Genomic DNA, 24,809 nt, shown 5'->3' with positions numbered 1-24,809 from the left:
ATCTTATTGAAATTTTTTAATAAAATTTTTTTCAATAATGATCGATCTCTGCCAAGCTCAGATTTTGTTCAAGATGCATGAACAGACTTGTGTAAAAATTCAAAAATATAGATTTTGAAAATAAAAAATTAAGTTTTAAAAGGCACATTTATGTGATATTCAACCTAATATCAAAACTGTATAAACATGTGACTTAGAATATAAAAATAAACTGAAAAAACAATTCATAATAGTTTCTATTGACAAAGCAGCAAATAACTGCAGTATATGAAAACAGTTTTATATTAGTACTTTTGTTGTGGGCACTAGATGGCACAATCACACAGCGAGCTTACTTCGTCACAGTTGGAAGCTAATCTGGCAAAGGTTATTTAACAGCAAAATTACGTTTTAAATTTTACTCTCAAAGATTTGATAATTTAATTCGACTATTTTTACTTAGTTTCAGAGCACAATAAATAGCCAAACATCGGCTAGACTGATGCTTTTTAATTTTTTCTAGCCAATTGTGATCAGAAATAGCCAGGGGTAGATGGTTCGTAGGATCAGTTTTTTTTTTATGGTGGTCCGAGGCAAGTTTCACTGGTCTGGGACCAGCAGTAATTTCTAATGCTGTTAGACAACATCAACCCTCTTTTGAAAAGAAATCTCAACTAGCTATAAATTCAAAAATAAATATAATAATAATAATGTTACAAATTCTGTAAATAGTAATTATTGTTGATTAATTTGTTGTAATCTAGCTAAATTTTGCCTTCATTCCACTATCTTTCATCTAAAATTATCTTAGTAAGGTAACCTGTAAATAGTTTCTTGTAAAGTACATACAACCCCCTAACATTCGACTGAAGTACACGGTCCGCCCATTTCTAAACAATAAGGTTTGTGAATGGAATAAAAAGAAAAAATGAGAAATTTGTAGGATTTTCTAAATATTTCTTCACTTGTATAAAATGCCGGGAGTCTTGTGAATGGAGGAGTTAGTTGGTTTGCTTTCTAACTATTTAGTTTCGTTTCTTGTTGCGCTTTGTTATTGTGTATTTTGATGTAAATACGTGTTTTACCGTTGAGTTTACGGTGTTAATAGATATTTGCCTAATTACTTTGGTTAATTTAGCAGTTGTTAACGATATTTCTTGTACATAATTGTAAATAAATCTCCTGTGTTTTCTCAAGAACTTTGTAGCAGTCTTGCATAATATAGACGAACGCGCGAACGGCGTTCGCAGAAAATTTTTTGGCTCTGCAGAAAAATTTTTTAACTGCTAACGTTGAAAAGAAATTTGACTCTGCAGAAATTTTTTTTAAACTGCTGCCAACGTTAATCTAAAAAAAAAACGAAAAGCACAATTTTTTTCTGCTCCTTCCGAATATTTTGTTGTGTACGATTCTTTTCTTGCCGTGCTTTCTTTCTTTCGCGGAGCGAGCCGCTCTTTCCACCGCCACGTGCTCGTATTTTCCCTTTGACCTTTGCAACCTTCGACACTGTGCTGAAACCCTGACGTCACTTGCCGCCTCCGACCTCCGTCATTCGAAGTTTCTCCCAGTGCAGCCAATCGTCGCTGCCCAATCTTCGCAACGCAACGTTTGCAACTGCTTCCAGGGAATCCGGAAGGAGGAAGGGGTTTTCGGGATCGAGCAATTAGGGTTGGGGGATCGTCACACTTACTATGTGAAAGTCTTTGGACTCCCGGGGAGGGGGGGGGGAGACGGGCAAAACCCCTGGGCTAAACACTTGTGCATCTCGCGTTTGATTCTGAGTTGACAAACAATACGTGACATTTACCATTGCTTGATTTTCTGAAAAAGATTATTCGTTTTTTTTCTCACTTGTTGGTCTGGAATATGAGTTATCCCAGCTTAGCACGTAAAATAAAATGCCGGTTTTGCCGCGACGAACTTTTTGAAAGAAATTATCAAGCTCATATACAGCGGAAACATCCCAACGAAACTGCGGCTGACAAAAGATCTGCTGGTCAAAAAACTTTGTTTTCATTTGTGCCTTCCAAAAAAGTCTCTTCATTTGTAACCGATAATTCTGCATGTCTTACAGAAGAAAATTCTACATCTTCTACATCTCTCCCAGAAAAAGTTTCTATATCCTCTGCATCTGTTATAGAAGAAAATTCTACATCCTCTGCAGAAAGTGCACCTTTTTCAGAAAATAATGCAACTTTCATTGAAAATGAGACATTTTGCAAAGAAAACCCAGCAGAGGTTATTGAATTGCAAAGTAATAAAAATGAAAACGAAAAATATGACATCATTCTGCAGCACATAAAAAGATTGGAAGACAAATTAGAAATGATGCAGTCTCAGACTTCTTCAAAGACTGATTGTCCCAATTCAACAAACATAAAAGATGCTGATGGGACAGATCTGTCATATATTCTTCAGTCATGCAGATCCATCTCTGATATAACTTCTTTTTTTGATGAATTCACTTTTAGTGAAAAAGACAACACCATCATATGTCGCATTTGTGTTCCTGATGGTTGCCTTCTACCTGATAAAAAAGGATTGAATTGTCATCCATCAGTTTTTGTATATAATAAAGAAAATGGCACTGATTTTCCTATAGGCTCTAACTTGCCTCCTAAATTCAGGAACCTAAAAAGACATCTGAAGGATCATCTCTTGAGTAAGTTACATAAGAAATCTGTAGAGTTAAAAGAAGAAGCTGAAAAAGAAATAAGGAAACATGCAAAAAGAGAAGATGTAGGAATGCGTATCAGACGTATTGCCTACAGAATATATTATAAAGGTCGACCATACACTGACTTTGAGGAAGAGATAGCCATAAGCATCCAAAATGGTTGCGATATGGGCAATATTAATCACTCCGTAGCATTTGCGAAAAACTTTTTGCCCTATGTCTCAAATACTGTAAGAAATCGGCTGAAGAGTTTTTTAAATAATCATTTAACACAAACTGGATTTCAGCCACCCTTAAAAATAATTGCTGACAAAGCAACTTGGAAACATCGTACTCGGCAGTTTATTATGGCTGTCACTATTGTTCCTGACTCTAAGGAACTTATTCAGGCCTAGTATTTAGGACATCCAGTGATTAAAGCACATACTGGCCAAGCAGTGGCTGAAAGCATAATTTCATGTATGACTGAGTATGGGGTTACCAATTCCCAATTCAATGGTGGAAGTTTTGATGGACAGTATTTTAAATTGTCAGTGCCCGATTATCTCAGCAAACATTTTTCGGCAGAAGAAAGCAAAACGCATCATTATGATTGGGACCCCATGCACAAAGCTGGTCTCATTGATGGTCACCTCAGAAAAGAAAATAGGTTTTCATGGATTGTGGCAGTCACAGAGACCGTAACATCAATTTTTGTAGAATTCAACTATAGAAAAGAGTATGAAAATTTAAGAGATACAAGTTATCAACTGAGTTTGGAGCCAAATGAGTCAAAAACTTGTTTCAAAAATCCCACATTTTTCAGCGAAACACGTTTTGCTAATCATTGCAAGTTAGTTTATGGAAACTTTAGGGAAGATTTCAAGGCAATCATAACAATTTTAGAGAAGCGACAAGTAGACTCTATTGATGGAAATTTCATTCAAAGGGAAAAGGCTACTAATGCTAATTTAAAAATGAATAAGATCTTTAACATAAAGTTTTGCCTTCAAATTTCCGGGTTATGTGATTTATATAATCAATTTAGCACAATTATATGTGTTTTGCAGAAAGTTGATGTTCTCCCACATGAACGCTATGCAGACTTCATTTCCGAAGTGGACTATTTAAAATCAATGTCCTGCACAAGCAATGCAGAACAATGTCCATGCAATCTTGACTCTCCAGATGATTGTTTTTGGCCCCTTTATCATGCAGACTGTCGAGTTTTGGAGTCTAATAAGACATATTAAGGTGTCCCTATTTTCATATCAGAGTCTGAAGAATTAACTAGCACTCGAACTAGTGCAAAAAAAGCAAAAATTGATTCAACAGCTACAAAAATTAAGGTTGAGAAAGAACTATTAGAGCTTTCATCCCACATAGCAGAAAACTTAACCAAAATTTTCACAAAAGAAGATGTAGAATGTTTTGAGCATGTGAAAGCTATCACAGACTTGAAGTTGCTTGCAACAAAAATCAAAATGAAAGGGGTAGTTCAAACAGTTGCCTCTGAATTGGAGAAGTTCTTACTGTCATCAAAAGCTCTAGTGCATGATTTTAAAGTTATACCCCTATCACAATTAGAAATGCAATGTCGAAATTTTTTGGATAAATTGGCAGAATTAGTCAATACCATTCCTGCAAATGAATTTAAAGATGTGACTAGTAATAACCTGATTAAAACTTTCCTTTCAACCAAACAATGTCTTTTTAAAGATGTAGAACTTGTCATGCAATCAATTTGTGTAGCAGCAACAATTTCATCTGTGGAATCGGTATGTGAATCTTTAACTTCAAGTTATGAACATCACAATAACAGGAGGCGACCACTCACCGAAGAAACATCTCACCACGAGATGATGATTTCAATTAATGGTCCTCTCCCTACAAGTTATGACTGTATAATAGCTGAAGCAATGAATAGTTATTTTGCTCAGCAAGAAGATTGGCATTTTGTAAAACGAACACATAATATAAAAGACTGGACCGTTTCAAAATGTGTGGATAAATTAATAAATAGAAATTCCTCCCTTCCCTTTATGCTTTCAAATTAAACAGTTTCCCTCATTTTTAAGAATTATTGTTTTTGTAAAAAAATTTCAGACTTTTCCAAAGAAAAATGTGCCAAAAAAGCAAAATTATTTAACAAGTTAAAGACAGAAAACTTCTTGAATTTTGAACAGTTTTGCCAAAATAAACACATAAACAAAATTTCAAATTTAAAAAAACAAACCAAACCGAAAATTTTTTTTTAAAAATGAGTATCTCAAAAAACATTCAAAAACTAGGACAAAAAGACAAATACTATATTGAAGAAAAAATCTTTCTTGAAAGAAGAGGAACAATTTTGCATGGAGTGTCCCCTAACAGTGCCTTTAAAGATGGATGAAAATGATTTAAGAATTTTAAACTAATATGATAAAAACATGGACAATATGGAAAAAAATGCAACTTTGTCGGACTGACATTACATATGCTGCATAGAGGAGCTGGTTTTACTGCAAAACAAATGTCTATGGGTAAATCTTGCATGACCAATACGGAGTCTTGCTATTACAACTTCTGGAGATCTTTGATGACTTGAAATCTTTCGTCAGGGGCTGGATGGAGGGTATTTTATTTTCATTAATTTTTAAAATTTGCTCTAAATTGTTAATATGTATATATTTTTGCAGAAATACTTTAATTTTAAAGGAATGAGTAGTTTTTGTTGATTTGTTTACAAAATGAAAAATCTTCACAAAAATTTCAAGTAAAAAGCAGCTCATGTTTTATCTTGGTCAACAACTTGAGAGTAGTTTCAGAAACACATGAACTTTTTCATTACAAAATTAAAATAAAAATAATACATGTGATTAATATTTAGGAAACAATAATAGTTGACAGTTTTCTTCAATCGGTAAAAAATAAGCATACACTATATAGTATTGCAAAAAAAAAATTTTTTTGTCATTCATATTTGAATAAATTTAATTCTTTATTCAAGGGTTGAATTGGGCAAAATAATTACTTGCAGAAAATTTTTCAGTTAGAATTTGTGTTTGCAGAAAGCTTTTTATTTTATCTAAGTCTGCTGTGTCGTCATTTAAAGAAAGTTGCACCGGAACTCAACAATTGGAAGCCAACGTGGGGCTTCTTTAGGACTTTCTTGAAATAATCAGTGTGACCTTGGACATTTCATCTTGAAGACTATTTATATTCGGACCTGTGAGTTTTATGGTGATCACTCGCGCAATGGAGGAACAGATGAGGAAATTATTGGAAGCAATTAACGCTGTGTAAAGTGATCTGACAGCGAAAAGTAATCGGCCAATCAAGACCAATTAAAAAGTGATTTAGCTGCAAATCAAGAACAATTGAAAAGTGATTTAATAGTGCTGAAAAATGACAACTTCTAACCAAGAAGAAATTAAAAACGACCTTACTCCGGTAAAGACTGATGGAAAATAAATTTAATGAGATAGAGCATAGAATTGATGCTATTGAAGGAAAATTTGAGGCAGTTGAAAGCCGATTCATCACAGTAGAAAACAAAATTGAAGAAAAATTTGAAGATAAATTCAATACCGTTGAAGGCCGATACAATGCTGTAGAAAATAAACTGGAAGAAGATAGAAAATTTTATCTACTAGAAAGGAAATAGGTGACGCTTGGAAGTGGTGCTGCTGACATTGTGCATTCGGCCACACGACCTTCAATTAAGCTCACCACATTTGACAGCAAATCCACATGGCAAGTGTACAAGACCCAGTTTCTAATAGTTTCCGAAGCAAATGGATGGGACTGTGCCATCTTGCGGCATCTGTGAGAAGTGATGCAGCGGACATTCTACAGACTCTTCCGGAAAGGCAGCGCCTGGATTTCGCCGCCCTCACATCTGCGTTGGAGCTTCGCTTAGGTGAGAAGTGCCAGAAAGATTTCAGTCGACTCCAGTTGAAATCCCATTTCCAGAAAACAGGAGAACCCCTGCAAGAGCTAGCGGCGGACGTCGAGAGACTATCTCATCTTGCTTTTTGCGACTGTCCTGCAGATGTTCGAGACAACCTGGCACTCAACTACTTCATTGACGGAGTTTGGGATCCTGAAATCCAGAAGGCCCTCCGGATGGCGGATGTAAATGACCTGAAATCTGCTTTGGCGTAAGCAATGAAATACGAGGCCTCACACGAAGCAATCCGTGTGGATCACCATCCAATCCAGACTCTGGAAGCTGATGAGTCTGAGTCCAGGTCGTCACACCTCGCTGAACTTGAGAGACAGCTTGGTGACTTGGCAAGACATCTGAACAGCATAGCAGACCAAAATAAAGTTTGAAGTTGGCATTGAACGTGTAACAATAATAATACACACAATACAAAAGAAACACACATTCAAAAAGGATTTATCCAAAAACAACACTCAAGAAACCGAAATATTTCACGATGAAGTACGTAGAGAAAATGAAAAGAGGTTATATTGCCCACTGTTACAGTATTACAGACCTGCATAAATTCAGAAAGTGTATTTTCAACTGCAAGAAATTAGTGCGCTAAAATGATTTTCCAGTAATAAAGACAATCATCTTTTTTGAGAAATTCCTAATACCAGTTTTAATACCAGCATCACAATTTTAAAAAAAACGAATGCCGGTATTGCAATATTGCAATCCCCCTAATGAGAACAGTGTTTTTTTATTATAATTGTTTATACAAATATATATAAATGTTTTTTTTTTCTAAAATACAATTTTACTTGTGATCATAATCTATTTTTTTTTTAATAATTTAATTGATTTTCTTAACAATAACGACCCTTAAGCAACCAAATTTTGTCTAAAGTCGAGTTTTGGCGACTGATACATCAAAAAAAAAAAGTTCAAAACCCCTTAAATAGAAACAAGACTTGCCCTTTAGCCAATATTTACAATAATAATCCCCTCAAAAACCCGAAGAAGCCCTTTTTGTGTATGTTAGCTTCTTGTTGAAACCATTTTGTTTTTAACTAAAAATGAAGTTTATATAAGGTGAACATGTTTATTGATCCTTTCCCGGCACTTTTAGAGAACCTCAGACAAGTAACAACAAGTATTTTTTTGAAAGGATACTTAATACTGTTATTTTAACAATATATAAGTTACTGATACATGCAACTTACAACTATATTAAAATACTCACCTGTAAATAGTTTGCCATGAGCATAAGGCGAGTCTTTTATATTTTCATACTCTTGGGTATAATGATACACTGCATATCCGAAACAAGTCCATGCAGTAATAAAATAAAGTGTAGTAGAATAGAAATAACCTTTCTCTGCTTTTTTACGGCTTATTGGTTTAAAATGGGACCGAAAGAACACCCGCAGAATATGGCCAGTCAGACCCATTTGGCACACAAGGATATCATTCTGAAATACAAGAATAATCAGAAAACAATGCCATTAGAAACTGGAACAGACCAGGTATTCCCAAACTTTGCGTCATGGCACCGTGGAGTGTCACAAGATGTGGCAAAGAGTGTCATGACGGCCACAATGCTCATGGTAACACTATAACATTATACAAACAGTGATTGTTTTTTTATTTCAAAATGTCTTAACTTTTAAACTTATGGTCAAAATGACTTCATATTTCACCAGAATAATCAGGAGGCAATGGAATTTTGTTTGGCAAAGGCGAAATGTTAATTTGAAATTGCACTGTCAGAATAAAATACTCTATAAACGAAAAATGCAGCTAAAGCAAGGTTGGTAAAAAAACCGGTTTTTTTGGTTTAAACCAGCTTTTTTTTGGTTTAAACCGGGGTTTTTTTGGTTTAAATACTACTTGCGAGAAAAACAATTTTCGGAAGGTAATTAAGGTTCCATGTAATTAACAGTTATTCAATAGTCACATTATACCTAATTTCTTGATTAATTAAAGAGATAAGAACAAAATCTTGTAACTAAATTAAATAATTAAAATAGCTTTCTGAGGGGAAATATTGATTGAAATGTTTGACTTGATTAACATATTAGTATGCATGTATGTATAGACCCTTTATGATACGAAATACTTCAAGAAGTGGTTGTGATGCGGGTTAAGATAAAATATAATGAAGATCCAAGAAAAAAACTTTAAAAAATCAACACAATATGAATAATTATCGAATAAAGGTAAAAGTTATATTTTTAAGCATAATCTTTTTAAAAGAACAATTTTCATATTTTTTCTTTCTGATCTTACATAACACTGATTTTTATATACACAATGTCGCAAATATTGAAGTAAAGCAAAATATACAACAGCACATGATTGAACAGTCAAAAAATCGATTGCTGTTGTACTGACAAAGTTTTAAAAAAAGTGCTGCTCCATATTCGACTCCGTTCTTATTTTGGAAAGACTTGGAAAAGATATCGACTATCGCTAAAACAAAGAACCAAATCAAAAATACAAAAATTGGTGTAACATGGCTTTAATTACAGCTTATTTACTGCACACATGTTGCATCCAGCATTGAAGTTTAAAAAATATTAAATGCAAACTCTTTAGAACAAAAAAATGTGTAGCAAATTCTATTTCAAGAAAAATTTTTTGCCAAAAATGTTATATCTTCTGCAACAGTGACTGAGTGGTGGAAAAGCCAGGAAAAAGAATTTGAAAAATGCAATGCAACAGTCTTTAAAAGTCTTCAACATTACTAAAACCAGCTTCAGAAAAGTGCAGTCCATATATTTTCGTCATTTAGATATCATTCATAACTCAAAAATGGATTAGGTTCTGGAAAAGCTTCAAAACTTGCGTTTTGTTCAAAGTACTAAATAACATAAAAATAATATTAATTTATAACGTAAAAGTTGCTATGTATTTATGCATATGTTATCGTGGTATAAAGTTGATTTTATGTAATTGTAAAAAGATTTATACACATATTTCTGAAATGAGTTGAATACATTACATATACAGGGTGTCCGAAAAGTCCTCAACACATAACAATGGTATTTTAGGTTAAATGTGTCAAGGACTTTTCGGACACCCTGTATATTTATTTATAAATGTAATTTTACAGTTTTTGTTTGTAACAGATTTAAAATATTTTGCTTTAAACCAAAAGAACCATTGTTTTCTCCAACAGTCTTTAGAAAAAATTCATTTAGTTGAAAGCCTTGAACAAAAAGACTAGCTTTGAAGCTTTTTCCAATCCTAATTTGTTTCTTATTCAAAATCGATGTAAACCTGTAAAATGGATTTTTTTTTTTTTTTTTGGCTTGTTAAAAAAAAAAAAATTTAAAAACATCGCATGTTTTTTTTTTTTTAACCAATTGGTTTAAACCGAACAACCCTGAGCAGGGGTCGATCCAGCGCGAAATTGGGGCCACTTTGCGGCCCCTTCACAAAATTCCGCATGGCAAAAGCGCCCCTTTCACAAAATTCTGCGTCGCAAAAGCGGCCCCATTCACAAAATTCCCCATCGCAAAAGCGGCCCCATTCACAAAATTACGCGTCGTAAAAGCAGCCCCTTCACAAAAATTTATAAAAATTTTTGCTGCCTTTTCACAATATTTTTTAACCGCAAATGTGTACGCATCTACGCGAAAGCCTACCCCTCTTCCACCTTCCCCCATCTTATCTTTTTGCCTGCTGCGTGAGGTGTTTTTGCTTGAGAGCGTCAGAGGGGGGGGGGGGACGAGAGAGGGACGCTTGTGATTGGTGGCTAGCGAAAATGCAAGAAAAATAATGAGCACGCGATAAAAGAATTGATTCGATGATTTTCTGCTGTTCTACGAGTGCGAATTGAAGACTGATTTCACGCCACGGCAAATTAATCGCCTATATTCTGTTGGTTTGATTTGCTTCAATGACCAAATACTTCTGAATTAAATATTCCTTTGAATCATTGTAACTTTCAATTGTGTCTTAGTTGCACGCATCCTTCCTTTATCCATATTATTTTGCCAAATTATGCACTTTTAATTCTCAAAAGTAGTTGCAAATTGAAACCTTGCCAGTTGCAGATCTTCTAGCTTTTTTCATCTTTCTTTTTTTTTTTTAATTTTTTTAAAATATTCACCTGTTTTTTCAATTTGTTCCTATTTTCTTCAGTTTATTTTGAAAAAGTTTAAGGTTCATAGTTGGGGGGTTATCTTACGTAACGGACGAGCAAAATTTCTGAAAATTATTCCCGAACGAAGGTTAAAAAGAACATTCGAAAATCTTATATTTTCCTTTTTTAATCAATTGCATAGAAATTCGCATTGAATACTGGCGCATGCTGATGCAAATCGTATTGTATGGCAATTAATTAAATCCTGTTAGAGTATGAGTGATTACGCGGGAAACGCCGAACAACCGACTGGCGAAATTCCCTGCAGTTTGTAGTTGATACTGTGCGTTCTCGAAAGCTCACTTGACACGATTGCATTTAATGAAAAAAAAAGGTGTGATTAGGCCAGGGGTACCCACTTTTTCTCAAATTCTTTAGTTTAAAGCAGCGTTTCTTGATCTTTTTTTGAATCTCGGACCGGTAGAACTTCGTCAAAAAATTTCACGGACCGGTAGAAATTTTTTTTTTTTTTCACTAAAATAAACTAATCTGTTTTGTCCTTTTTTTTTTAAACAAATGCCAGAAAGAAAACCCTTCTACTTAAAATAAACTTACAAAAGTTAATTGTAAGATTTTTTAAAAATAACTTACACACTTTGAATGTAAAAATAAGCACAAATAATTTGTGTAAATTTTCATAAGCGAATAAATCTTATAGTGAAACCACAAAACGTATGCAAAGTAATGGATATATTAATGCATAAAATATCGTATAAAATTAGGAATAAAATTAAAATAAGGAAATTTTATTTTATTGGAAACGGGTATAATTCTTCGAAGATCGGTCAAATTTTCTCGCGGACCGGTGCCTACGGAGAATTGCTGGTTTAAAATGCATTATTCATTTTTTCTTTCCTGCTATTTTTCTTGTAGACTGTACGCGTAAGAGCAAAAGATAACTTCCAAAGTCACGCTAGTTTGAGCGTACAGCATACAGTAAACCAAAAGAATAACGGTATTATTTTTTTTTGTAGTTTAATTCCTAGATTCCTTCTTTTATTGATAAAATACAATGCCAGCTGAAAAATATCGTCGGTCATTCTATTTAATCTTGCTGTCTTCTTAAAATAAATATGAAACTTCCAGATGAGCAATTTCACAATTTTTTAACGCATGTCCGCTAATGGTGAGCAACGGGAACAGCGAGCAAAGTAAGTTTTATTGAGTGGGATTTTATTAAAAAGTGGCGGGAATCGCGTAATCTGCAGACGATAAATTAAAAAAATGTGGTAATTGTATATTATTCCAGTTCGTTTTCTTTCTGGGTATTAATTTTTCTTTTGTAACAGATCGTCTGCGATCTAGGAGCGCAGACGATATTTTTCGTAGTTAGCTTGTTCGCGCCTTCGCGTGTTTAAGAGGACATTTTTTAGGCGCATCAAAGAATAAATTGATATTCTATTCTATTATAATTTGTGTGGGAGCGGATAATGGATAATTTTAGCGGATAATGGAGCGCTGGAGATAGCCGCAATAATCTCAGTTTGGAGAGATTGCTTGTTCGTTGAAAATTATTCTTCAAGAAATTAAAATATGAAACGAGGACGTCCTGCAACGGGAGGTACCTCCCGAAATTGTGTGTATTATGTTAAAAAATTTCGCTCTTCGAACGTTCGGTCCCAAAATATTGTGAATTTCTTCAAGTCAGCAATTAACAACCCCGATAAAATCGCTACCACCACTTCACCATGCAGTAACGGTAACGCAAATGTTCCCGTTTTGGAGGGCTCGGGAAATGCGGTAAAAGATAGTACATCAAATGGCAGTGAGGCAGTTCGCGAAAGTATAACGATTTTTGAGCAGAAAATACTGGAAGTGAATCTGGAGCAACTTCAATTGATGATGATATTGAGATTGAGCCATCAAATAATGATTCAAGCATTGTATTTGGGAGTACAAATGGAAATAAGAAGCATGCAATAAATAAAAAGTACATTGCAAATTATGAAAAGGTGTATAGCTGGCTTTACTATAGTTATTCAGCTAAGGGTTTTTTGTGCAAAATATGTTCATCTTTCATGAATGTTAGTGATTTGAACAAACCTTGAGTAAATATTGGAGTTGATATCAAGAAAAGCTGTCACCCTATAGAGTTTTAAAAAAAAACATGAGTGCAGCAAAAATCACAGAGAGGCTGTCAATATACAAAAATCTAGTGCAAAAGAAGGAATTCTCAAAAAAATCTGAAAATGAAGAGATTGGAAATGAAGCAAAAAAAAAAAAAAAACAGAAAAAAAAAACAGAAAATTGATTGGTAAGTTTATTCAAATTTTGTACTTATAATCATGAAGCAATGGGCCATTTTTTAGAATTTTGAATCTCTAGTTAGATTTTTGGGAGTAAATTTAGATGACAATGAAATGAAAAAACATTTGCTAACTTGTGGTAAGAATGCGACGTATTTATCCCACATTTCAGTTCAAAACATTTATCTCTGAAAATACCAAAATTCCGTTGTTTTCAGGAAAATCCTAAATTTTACTTTGATTACGCAATATATATTTAGTATTAATTTGTATTGAGTTTCGAAATCCAATTCTAAAATAACTTTACTAAAAATAAAATTCTTTTATATGCTGTTTTTATATTTTTATTTCTTTCGAAGATCTTGGTTTCCTTACATGCGCCATGGTAAATGAATTTTTCGCATTTTTGATGTTGACTGTACCTTGTTAAGTGGCAAACAAATAAAATTTCTTTATATATTTATTAACATCATTAAATTGCAAAGTTTTAAACGAAATACCTACTCTGTAAGAACGTCAAATGTCAAAAAATTAAACGCTGAATGCTGGTGCAGTATTATGTTGGGTTTTAATTACTTTTAAGTTTTTCAAACACATACATTCTTTTGTGTTAAGAAATATGTGATATCTTTAAGTCTGTTCATATTGTATTTATTGGGAGTTATCATTACGTTCAGCAGCATGTGCAATTTTCATTGATCTAAAAGTATTTGAGAGGGGGCAAACAGTAAATCTGTTGTGAGACTTTCACCTTAAGAAAGTGTGCCTTGCATATGTATATTTGTAAAAAACAATAAATGTAATGTGTATCAAATTACAATTAAAATGTTAAGGGTCTTACTTCCCCCCTCCCCCAGCGCATTTTCTCTAGACAGCTTTCAGGTATTCTTCAAGAACTTGCAATCACCCCCTGAAACCTGTCTAATGCTTTTCTATAACAATACAACAGCTAAAAATGCTTTTATATAATCTTTTCCAAGAAAAAAACACAAGAAGTTCTTTTTTACAAAAATTAAGAAAATTCACAAAAATATTTTGCTTTTTCATAAAATGGGGACCCAAAAAATAAAACCTGGATCGACCCCTGCTGAGCTAAAATACTTTATTTTTTGAAATGAAATTACTTTTGAAGAGCAGAAGATATCACAGCTATGTCTGCTGTTTTCATGTCACGTCTTAGTAGTTAGATAACTGCAAAACACATAGTGCCGACTACCTGCATATTTTGGGACTTGTTTTATTTTTTTAAACATAATTGCATTGCCTTGTCATTGTTCTAGTGACACATCTAGCCATTCTGACAGGTAGGTTTAAATTTGGAGCATTATGAAGTAATAAACTTGTTTAGAATTACCCTGTATGTATATAATAAATTAGGGCACTGTGAAAAAATTTGTATTCTTCACAAATGCCCCAAATTGTAAAAGTTTGGGAACTCCTGGAATATTCAATTTATGAACAGGAACACATATTAATTTCTCTTATTATTTTTATTAATTTAATGCGCAAAATGTTTTACAAAGAATTGTATTCGTAACATTAAAAAAAAAAGAGAAACAGCATGGATAAGTTATAGAAACACTATTTCCGTTAATTCACTCAATACAGTCATGCTAAAGGTCAAGATTTACGGTCGCCACTCGCCACGTGGCGACTCGTTTTTCAAAATTGGCGACCCCAAAAAACTTCTACAGTCGCCAACTTTTTTGGGGGGTTATTTTTATTTTAGATCCTAAGAAAAGAAGTCCACACCACTCCACAGATGCATCAGTACAATAAGGATTCACCGATAGAGACCGTACACCGACTGAATGTTGTTTATTTTACGAAGCTTGCATGTCCTTTCTCACTGCCTGCCTGTATGTTGATTATTTTACGTTGCTTGAATCAGGTCATGTAAAATAAGCAAGAATACAGTGAATTAGGAAGCCATTTGCACAAGATCAGAGCGTTTGCTCCTTTGCCTTGAATCTTTGTTTTTTAAGTAATTAGCTTACTATAATCATGATTTCAAGAAGAAATCATTATATTTTAGATTATATTTCAGATAAATTTTGATCATGCCTTCAAAGTAATTACCTTTTTACGTTTTTAGTTTAGTTGCTTAAATGGTATATAAAATTCAAACTTTATTTTTTTACATCGTATTATACACCGCCTCGGATTATATAAAGCTTTATTTTTTCTTCAGACTCATTTTAGAACCTGCAGATTATAGGCCGCCCGCGGATAATACGCAGGAAAATATGGTTATTAAATTACAGGGTTCGTACGCTCCCGGGAAACCTAGAATTGTCAGGGAAAATGACATAGTTAAAAATGTCAGGAAGATTTAAATTTTGCTCCAAAAAATTTTTTCCCTGGAAATTTGGTGCCTTGAGTTCTAATCTTCGTTTTTATCGATGTTTCCGGAAGAAAAAAAAAATGTAAAAGTTTTGAGGCAAAATGACGCAGGCAATAAAATAAAAAGGCGACCCCCCCCCCCCCAAAAAAAAAAAAAAAAAAAAAATTACGCGGACGCCATTTTTGCCCCTCAACAGTTCCAAAGAAAAGAATTCCTAGGGTGAACAGGAATTATGCACAAATTTAACGGGAGAAGAACATTTTCCTGCATCTAAAGCACAAGCCTGCGGATGGTAGGGTCAATTGGGAGTTTTTTAATCGAAAAGTCTTTTCAGCTACGAATGAAACGTAGTCGCCATTTTTGGTCATTCATGAGATGGAATTAGACACTATGCTTAAATGCCTAAGTTTCCAAAAACAAAGCAGAATTGGATGTTTTCTTTAATTGCAAACTAATGAAAACAACGCAAAATATGCTGTAACTTGTTTTTTTTTTTGATTTTATTTTAAATATGTAATTTTCTTGAGAAATGAAAAATTTTGTTCTTATCCTCATTGCCTTGGACGCAAGTGTGCTAAAAACTTTTCAACTGAATTGTGGTTTCATGAAGATTTATTATTTTTAAATTGTTTTCATGCTACAAATTCAAAAAATTATTTCTTAATTTTTGTTGTAGCCGCCATGTTTGGTCATTCCCAAGATAGCAGTACACAAGACTTTTTAAGTGCCTAAGTTTCCGAAAGTGGCGTTGGATATTTATTACAATGCAAACTATTGATAACGTAAATTGTGCCTTTTTTCCGGGTAATTCGTAATTATTTTCTGGAAAAATGCGAAATTTTATCTCCAGAACATTTTTTTAAAATTCTAATTGACTTAGACTCTTATGTGCTAAAAACTGACTATTTTGTCTTATAATCGTAGTTTTTTAAGGATTAATTATTATTTATAACTACTTTTATGCTACAAATTCGAAAATCTACTTATTATCTTAAATTTTTACTTAGTCGCCATATTTGGTCATTTGCGAGATGGAAATAGAGTAAAATTTACAAAAACAAAAGTGATGTTTATCTCAATGTCTATTGAAAGCAATGTCTATTGAAAGTAAATGTGCAAAAAAGAAAATTTTTAATTTTAATGCAAGCATCCTTTATTTGCAAAAGGAAAAAAAAAACGAGTATTGGCATTGGCCTATGATTGACGGATGTTGACTTTTGTTAGAATGCATTATATGGTATGCCCATCGATGCAACAAGTTAATCATATTTATACTGAAAAATAGCTTTGTACTTTGCTCAATATGTTTTGTGTTACATACTAATAAGAAAATAAAAAGAAGAATCGTAAACCAAAAGTGGAGAAAGATTGCTGCCGATTACAGCAAAAGGCTAATATGCATGACATGTGGCATCAAAGAAACGTTAAAACAAGTTGAAAGTACTTTGTTTTTAACAAATAGTAAACAAAAAAAAAAAAAAAAAATTTAAAAAAAAAAAAAACACTTGTGACAGTTTTTTTTTTTTTTTTTTACAAGTGGTAAAGTTTCAATTCTTACACATTGCTACTTTGAACAATTTTGACTATTTTGAAAAAAATGTTATTTTAACTTAATTTTGAATGAACAGAGTAACCTGGAATTTTCTAAAAAATAACCTGGAAAAGTCAGGGAATTTTTTTTAACCAAAAGGGTATGAACCCTGTACTTTTTTCAAATTCTCGTTCTAAAACAATTTTATGTTTTGCTTTAAATCTTGTTCTGAAAGTATTTAAAAAAAAAAACCACGCCATAATGTATGTTTTTTTTACATAAACCCTCCAAGGTCGTTCCGATCCTAATTGATTCCCAATTAACTCAAACAGCTTTTATTCTGAAAATCGTCAGAATAGGAAAACAAATTAATTAATTTAAAACTTGAATAAGCAACTTGTTTTTGACCGCACAAAGCCCCCCCCCCCCCCCCCCCCCCCCCGCCCCGTTTTATCATTCCTTTGCCATAGTCAACGTTCCATGTTGTCCCATAAATCCTGTATTTCATTAAAAATCCTATACATCATTGAAAATAGAAAGAAAAAAAACTACATTTCTATACACTAGATCTTATATTTCTTGTTAGCATTGCTTTAGCATCACTTTCATAATATTTGTTTCAGAAAATACGAATCGAAATCGCCCTCCTCCCCCCATTCTTGTACTAGAGCGCTGTTTTCAAAACCTGGTAAAACTGGTGGCCACCAAGTTTTTTGAGTCTAGTGGCCATTGGCCACTTGAAAATTTTCTGAATCTTGAGGTCTAAGTCATGCAACAAAAGAATTTATAAGTGTACGATGACAGTCAGTGCTGCAGTTGGTCAAAGGACGTGCTCCCTCAAAATGCTCAATTTTTAATTTTTAAATTTACGTAAATTGTTTTCGAACGAGCTTTTCTTTTTGGCAAGTCTAACCCAAACCAAAACCCAAGGTTTTCTGAACCTTTCCCAAAGATTTTTTATAACTACAACAGCATTGATTCAGCCATTTTTCATTATCACACCAGGAGAATTTTCTTGCTGCTTGCTGGACAAACAGATAAAGTCAGGTGCAAGCATAACAGTGTGGAAAATAAGTACCTACAGTATGAGACATCAATTTCAAAATTACGAAATCTAAAATATTTCTTTTAAAGATTTTTTTTTTTTTTTTTTAATTTTTTCAGTTTTCAAAGCTCAAAATTGTAAAGTTAGGAAATTATTTTTTGAAAATAAGATAGTCAGTTCAGCTCTTTTTAAAAGTTTTCTGATGCCACATGTTATTCATAAATAAGCATTTCGTTTCAATCGGATGTTTCCTTCTGTCAAAAGTACTATTTTTAGTCGTTGAAATGGATAGAATAAGCAAAAGAAAAAAACATGGACCGAGAAAATACTTTCATTTTCCCAATAGTTTTTTTTAATTAATTTTTTAAAATGTGCGATTTTTCAAACAAGGCGTGGTCTTGATGACGTCACAAATGATGCAATTTGGCGCATCTTTCTACTACGTTTCCACGTTATGATAATTAAGCAGCGAATTAAAATTGCGCTCTACGCTTGCTATCAACGATATCGTTGCCAATACACGTGAGTAAAGATGCGGATTAAATATTTTGTTCTGTGAATGGCAACATTGAATAGCATTACATCATTTGTGACGTCACACGACAGAAGTGTAAACAATGAAAGTGCACCGATTTAAGTAATATTTTTAAAATATTAAACTTGAATAAATTATTTAAAAAATGGTTAGATCCTATGCTTTTAAGCATGCTCTTTCAAAAAAAAAAATACTTTTAAAATTTTGGAAAGGACCCCATTGTGTAACAATCTTTTAACATGATTCCCTTTTGATTAATGATACTCTCTTTTTTCTTCTCATAAATATGCAATACAAAGCCTATTGAACAATACAAACTTATTAATAAAAATATGATTTATTTATTGGATCGATCAACACATTGCACAATAATAAAAAGTAACATCTGCAGACTAGACAAGTTACAAATTTTTTAACACTTTTGCTTTAGCATAATAAAGTTTACCCCATTCGGATTTCAGATTGATAAAAAAATTAAGAAATTTAGCCGGACAATTAGCAAATCCAAAACAAAAGCGACAAATGCCACACAGCACAGGTTTTCCTGCTTTTATTAGTCAGAATCCAAAATATGGAAAGGTCAACGTTCCTAGCATTTGGAATTTGGGGTCCTGTCGTACATGTATCTGTTCTCTAATTTTTGAAAAAATATCACCAGAAGAATGCATTTCTAATTTAACTTAAAACAAAATAATGTCTAAAATATATTTTCAACTTTCCCTTATAACTGCAAAATATGATAAAAAGTGTACTTTTAGGGGCCTGTATCTTAGTGCACTGAGGGTCAGTATAGAACTTGATGCCTGCAATTCAAACTAAGAGTGTATGTCTTTTGACAAACAAGGGACATAACAATGGGCAATGGTTCTGCAGACTCATAAAATGTAATTCAAGATGAGGAAATTGCATACGCGTTAATGGGTAATCCAGTTAGTTGTACTCAAGTTATATGCTTTGTCTTGCATTTTTTTACTGTCCCACAAGTCAGTTATCAACCATACCCTTGTTTCGTAATGTAATAATATTTCTTTTATCATAAGTAATAAAATATGACTTAGTAATTGTTAATTATAGGGGTAGTTTAGTGCAGAGAAAATATTTTTTGTCACTTATAGCAAAGCCTTAAATGGAAGAAAACAAGTCATTATCACATGAAAAAAGCAATCATAATTAAAATATTTAAAAGTATACGTAAAACACCTTCAAAAAAATGTTACTAATTACTCACATTTTCACCTACACCTACGCTTTTTACAAGTCCCCCAAAAAAAATTTTGGAGGAAGAGAAAAAGTATGTGTCTTCTAAAATCTTTAAAAGAATCTACCATAAAAATTTGAGCAAAATAAAAAATGTGTATATCCGAACACTCCATTTACAAGGGCGCCCATATAGGGGGGCAAGAGGGGGCTCAAGCCAGCCCCCCTTAGAAATTAGAGCTTCCTTGCTTTCAGTACTTTTTTCTTTGCAAAAATGTAAAAAAACATTTGCTCTCCAGCCATTAATGAATAAGTAATTAAAAATGTCAAATTTTAACGACTCGAATCTGTCCTTATCCTGATCCCCCCTTACAATTTTGTATATGGGCGCCCATGTCCATTTTCGCTCAATTCTTATAAAAACTAGCTTTTAACCCTTAACAGGGGAGGTGCGGTCTCACAAACTGCTCAAAAGTTCATCCGATCACCCCTATTTCATTTCAATGATGAAATTTTGGTTGAATTTTGAAATTGAATTTTGTTTTGTGACCTTGAACACCCCCCTTGCTTGTCAGTGTCTTTAGACAAGTTCATCTGGTTTAAATTTCATTGCATTCTTTAGAAGTGGTCTATGAGACCCCACCTCCCCTTCAGTGTTGCAATTTTAGACAGTAAGTTGTAGACATCGCTCAAAGTAATGTTAAAACCGCAGATATAGGTTCATTTTATCCACGTTATGCTGAAGAGGTGCAAAATATTCTAGATGAGGTTGAGAGTTGTTTGAAATGTTCACAAACGTTATGCAATGATGTTCTAGAGACAATAAAGGTTGAATTATTCTTTGAAATACGATGCGAAATACAAATAGTTAAAGGGCCGTCAAAATGTTTCCGTAACATGATATAATCAACTTTCTGGTATTAAAATGTTCTGTACATATTAAAGAACAACAATGAAATCATTAATAAATAACTGATTCATTTTTATTATGAGTAGTTAGTAATTTACTGCAGCATATGATTTTCGGGAAAAATCTTAAGACTCAAGCAAAATTTCCTCGGAAAAGGCATATTTCGATTCAAAATTCAAAAATAAAATTTTTCCCCTATGCTAATAAAAGTTTAAAAAACGTCTACGAGAAATTACAGGAATGTATCTTAATTACACGATTTTTAAAACATTTCTAAATAGAGCAGTCTCCGAGACCTCACGTCCCACTTTTTCACCTCCCCTGTTACGGGTTAATGTTTTTCAACCCGCTTAAAGTCTTCACCCAGTGCCCAGCAATAACCTAGGGTCACCACTGGTGATCGGCTACATCATAGATGCATGAAAATCACCTACAAATCCTATTTAATTTTATACTCTGGTCATTCCACGTCAAATCAACACAATTTGGAACAAATTTAAGATGGACCGTCACAGATCTGGATGAAACTTGGTACATTAAGGGATTTAACATAAATATGAATGAAAATGCTGAAAAAAAAATTTTTTCACCTTGTTCAAAAGTTATTAATTATTTAAGTTTTCGTTAAAAAATGCTACATTTTGAAACGGTTAATCCTCATTTTTTCAGAAACTATAAAATATACAAGCTTAAAATTGGTCTTGTTTTAAAGCTTTTTTAATCTGCTTTAATTTGATGTTCAACTTGATAAAAAATTACACTTTTTTTTAAAAAATATTTATTTATTTTTTTTTTTAAATTATTATATTTCATTCAATTTGTGTAAGTGTAAGTCGCTAGAAGGATTTACATTGCTATTACTAGTTTATTTACAGTTTGCTGGGCTGATTTTTATAACTTAGAATAATGTTTGATCGATCTATCAGAAAGCGATCTGTCCAAAATGCGAAAATTTGGATATATATGTGAAGCTTGTCCTCTCTGTATCAACTGATCCCATTATGAAATTTGGTGAGATGAGAGAGGATAACAAAGTAATTTTTTTAATTTTCAAATCTTTAAAATTGTCCGTTCTTTAAAAATTAAATTTTTAAATATTTTTTTTTTTTTTTTTTTTTTGATTTCATAAAGTTGCACAATCAAATTAAAACAGATTAAAAGAGCTTTAAAACAAGACCAAATTTAAGCTTGTATCTTTTTTAGTTTTTGAGAAAATGAGAATTAACCGTCTTAAAGTGTAGCACTTTTTAACGAATTTTTGAATAATTAATAACTTTTGAATGAGGTGAAAGAATTTTTTTTTTTCCCAGCATTTTCATTCATAACTAGGTTAAATCTCTCGATGTTCCAAGTTTCATCCAGTTCTGCGATGGTACGTTTTTGCATCCTAAACCGTGTGATGATTTGACACGGAATAACCCACTCCAATCTGTAACTGATATGTATATATTCAACCGTATGAAGAATTTCATCATTAAAGAAGAGCTGTGGGTGTTCTTGTACATAGTTACAATGTATTACACACGAGTATTGATTTTCATTAATTTACAGTCAAATTTCGGTGAACAGCTAATTTTACCTATGGAATAATCTTGATAAGAAGCCAAATTTAAAGCTTTTGGAATAGTAGGGGAAAGTAAATAACGGAAAGAAAGATAAAACATCTATTCAACCTTAAGAGCAGGTGAATTTCAATGCAAAGGGTAAAAAATTGTTCAATATAATGTCTTATTTTAGGACATTAACAAACATATTTAACAATTGTTCTTACATCGTTCTCTTTCTTGTATATATGCACACTATGATAAATATTGTAATGATCAAAATTTTAAAAGAAAGAGAAAAAAAACCGTGACCTTCCTTTACCCTGCTTTTTTGACCGTAATCAAATTAATAAGAAGGTTAAATGAAAAACATTTAAAAACACAACAACAAAAGTTTTTGAAAATATAGAACAGGAACATACCACTATTTGTATTTTAGAGTAATTTTTTTTAAAACGTGACGAAGAACATTTCGTACTCAACGCCTGTCCAGCTATTTTTCAACACTCACACATGTTGTGGCCATTTCATAGTGAAGATTGATTGATTGATTGATTGAAAGAGTTGAGTGGTTTTTGCCTGTCCTACGAGAGGAGGCTTGTACCACGGCAGGAAAAAAAGGGAGGAAGAGCTCGGGAGATGCACGGGCGGGGGAGAGGAAAAAAAAAAAAAAATTAAAAAAAAATTTAAAAAACTCAAAAGCGATTGGAACAAGCGAGGAAAGTGCAGAAAGCACGGATGGAAGAACAATTGGCACAAATACGAGAGATCACGTGGGCGAGAGGAACATTGGGATCCGAGATATTGAGGCGAGTAAAAAGGGAACGACGCAGGCTAGAGAGACAGGGACATTGAAGCAGGAAATGGTCAATTGTCTCGATTTGATTGCACAGGGGACAAAGTGGGGAGACCACTGAACTCAATAGAACTGGAAGGCTTACACCCCGCCGCCGCTCGTGGAGGAAATGAAGGCCAGCAACCCCCTAGAGGAAACGCCCCTACCCCACCCGAGCGGACACTCTTGACCATGGAGTCCTACGGAATTTTGCTCGACTTTAAATGCGGGCAGAACGTTTATTTTAATCTTTTCGAAAGTTACAAACGCAATAAGTGATTAAAAATTCTTCATTTTCTGAGCTACCAGGATTGATTTTTTTCTGTGGCCAACGAATTCTTTTAAGTACTTTACAAAACGTAGCTCAATCTTGAAGATATTTTTGTCGCCAAGTTTTGTTTCTTCGTTTGCCGCGTCGCGAAGAGCGAAATTAAGTTTCGTTTTTCTTTTTTTGTTGAAAATAGACTATGAAAAACAATTTTCTGTAACCTGTTACAACATAACGTATCGACTAAATATTTTTTAATGACATAACGGATATACTTTTTTTAATGACATAGGTATAACATTCTTTTCATATACGAATACCATGAAAGTTGATTTTTTTAATAAAATTGGTATTATCACGCATTTCGATTTATATATATTTTGATATATTTTTATCACGCATTTTGCAAGTGATTTTCTAATTATTTTAATTATATTTTCTTACATTAATTTTTGGGATAAATTAATAGTTTAATTATTAAAATTAATTTATGATTTTAAACTAATAAAAAACAATTAATAATAAAACAATAAAAACATATTTTTAATAATATCAATTATTATTATTTTTTTTTGGATTTTAAGAATTATTTGAAGCAGAATGTAAAGGGATTGATTTCATTTCTTAAAAGCAATATGATCTTCAGTTTAAGATTTAAAAAAAACCTATAATTTTCGTAAAAAACATATTAAAAAATTAAAATTTAAATCAAATTTTAAAAAATTTGAATTAAATATACAATTTAAATCTGCGCACATTTGTATATTTTCATTTTTAGCTTACTTTCCCACTAAAAGTCAGAGAAAGAAGAAAATATCATCAAAGGCTTTCTGCAACTTAAAAAATACATTGCGAAAAACAAACAAAAAAAAAGTCAAAAATAAATAAAATAGATAAATTAATATCGAAAAATTAAAAATTTCAAAGTAGGGTATTGAGATGGGGGAAAATGTCTGTCTGTTCTGTCCCCCCCTATTACTTTTGAGTGAACGGTCCAATTTGAACATTTTTTTTTTGATCGAAAGAGGACACTTCATTCCCACATTTTATTTTTTATTTGAACAATTTTTCGTTCAGTTTTGAACAGTTCAAAAAAAACTTCAAGGCAAATATAAATTTTGAACTTAGAGGCGAATTAGCTTCAATAAAACTTTGTAAGAAAGAGCTTTTGATGAGAAATAGATAATGTGTTTTGATTTGAACAATTTTCCGTTCTATTTTCAAACAGCTGTAAAACAAATTTTTCTTGAAAAAATAAAAACCTAAAAAAAAAAAAAGTTTGTGAGTGTTTCAGGGGGAATTAACTTTGCATAATTTTGGGAATTATCTTTGCATATATTTTCTTGTCATACGTGAAATGCTTCATGTTCTATTGTTAATATGATAACTATGATAACTACTTAAAACACACACATGAGTTATGAATTTTGATTTAAATCCACCTCAAGATGAAATCACCCAATTAAAAGTCCAAACTATAAAAGTGGTTACCGCTTACCTTTACCGGAAAAAAAACGTAAATCAATTATCCATTAAACAGCATTCATTATCTTTTTTTTTTAATACATGGGTATGAAATAAAATTTAGTTTAAACTATTTATTAACAAAAGCTTCAAACAATTCAACGTGTTTCTTCCGAAAACTTAGCAGGAAAA

The 24,809-nt window shown here is 32.6% G+C and overlaps 1 long non-coding RNA gene across 1 annotated transcript in view; it reads right to left on the bottom strand.

Annotated features, from left to right (window-relative positions):
• Positions 1-22,599, bottom strand: part of LOC129229402 (uncharacterized) — a 32,853-nt gene extending 10,254 nt beyond the window's left edge. Inside the window, exons 1-2 of the long non-coding RNA XR_008581092.1 lie at positions 22,473-22,599; positions 7,792-8,020 (exon numbers count right to left, since the gene is read on the bottom strand). This is a non-coding gene — a long non-coding RNA (uncharacterized LOC129229402). The remainder of the gene's footprint in view (positions 1-7,791; positions 8,021-22,472) is intronic.
• Between the last annotated feature and the right edge of the window lie 2,210 nt (positions 22,600-24,809).

This window comes from Uloborus diversus, chromosome 9 (genome assembly GCF_026930045.1).
Source record: "Uloborus diversus isolate 005 chromosome 9, Udiv.v.3.1, whole genome shotgun sequence".
Taxonomy (NCBI): Eukaryota; Metazoa; Arthropoda; class Arachnida; order Araneae; family Uloboridae; genus Uloborus; species Uloborus diversus.
The sequence above is the reverse complement of the archived record's forward strand: the minus strand, read 5'-3'. Positions and strand labels throughout refer to the sequence as shown.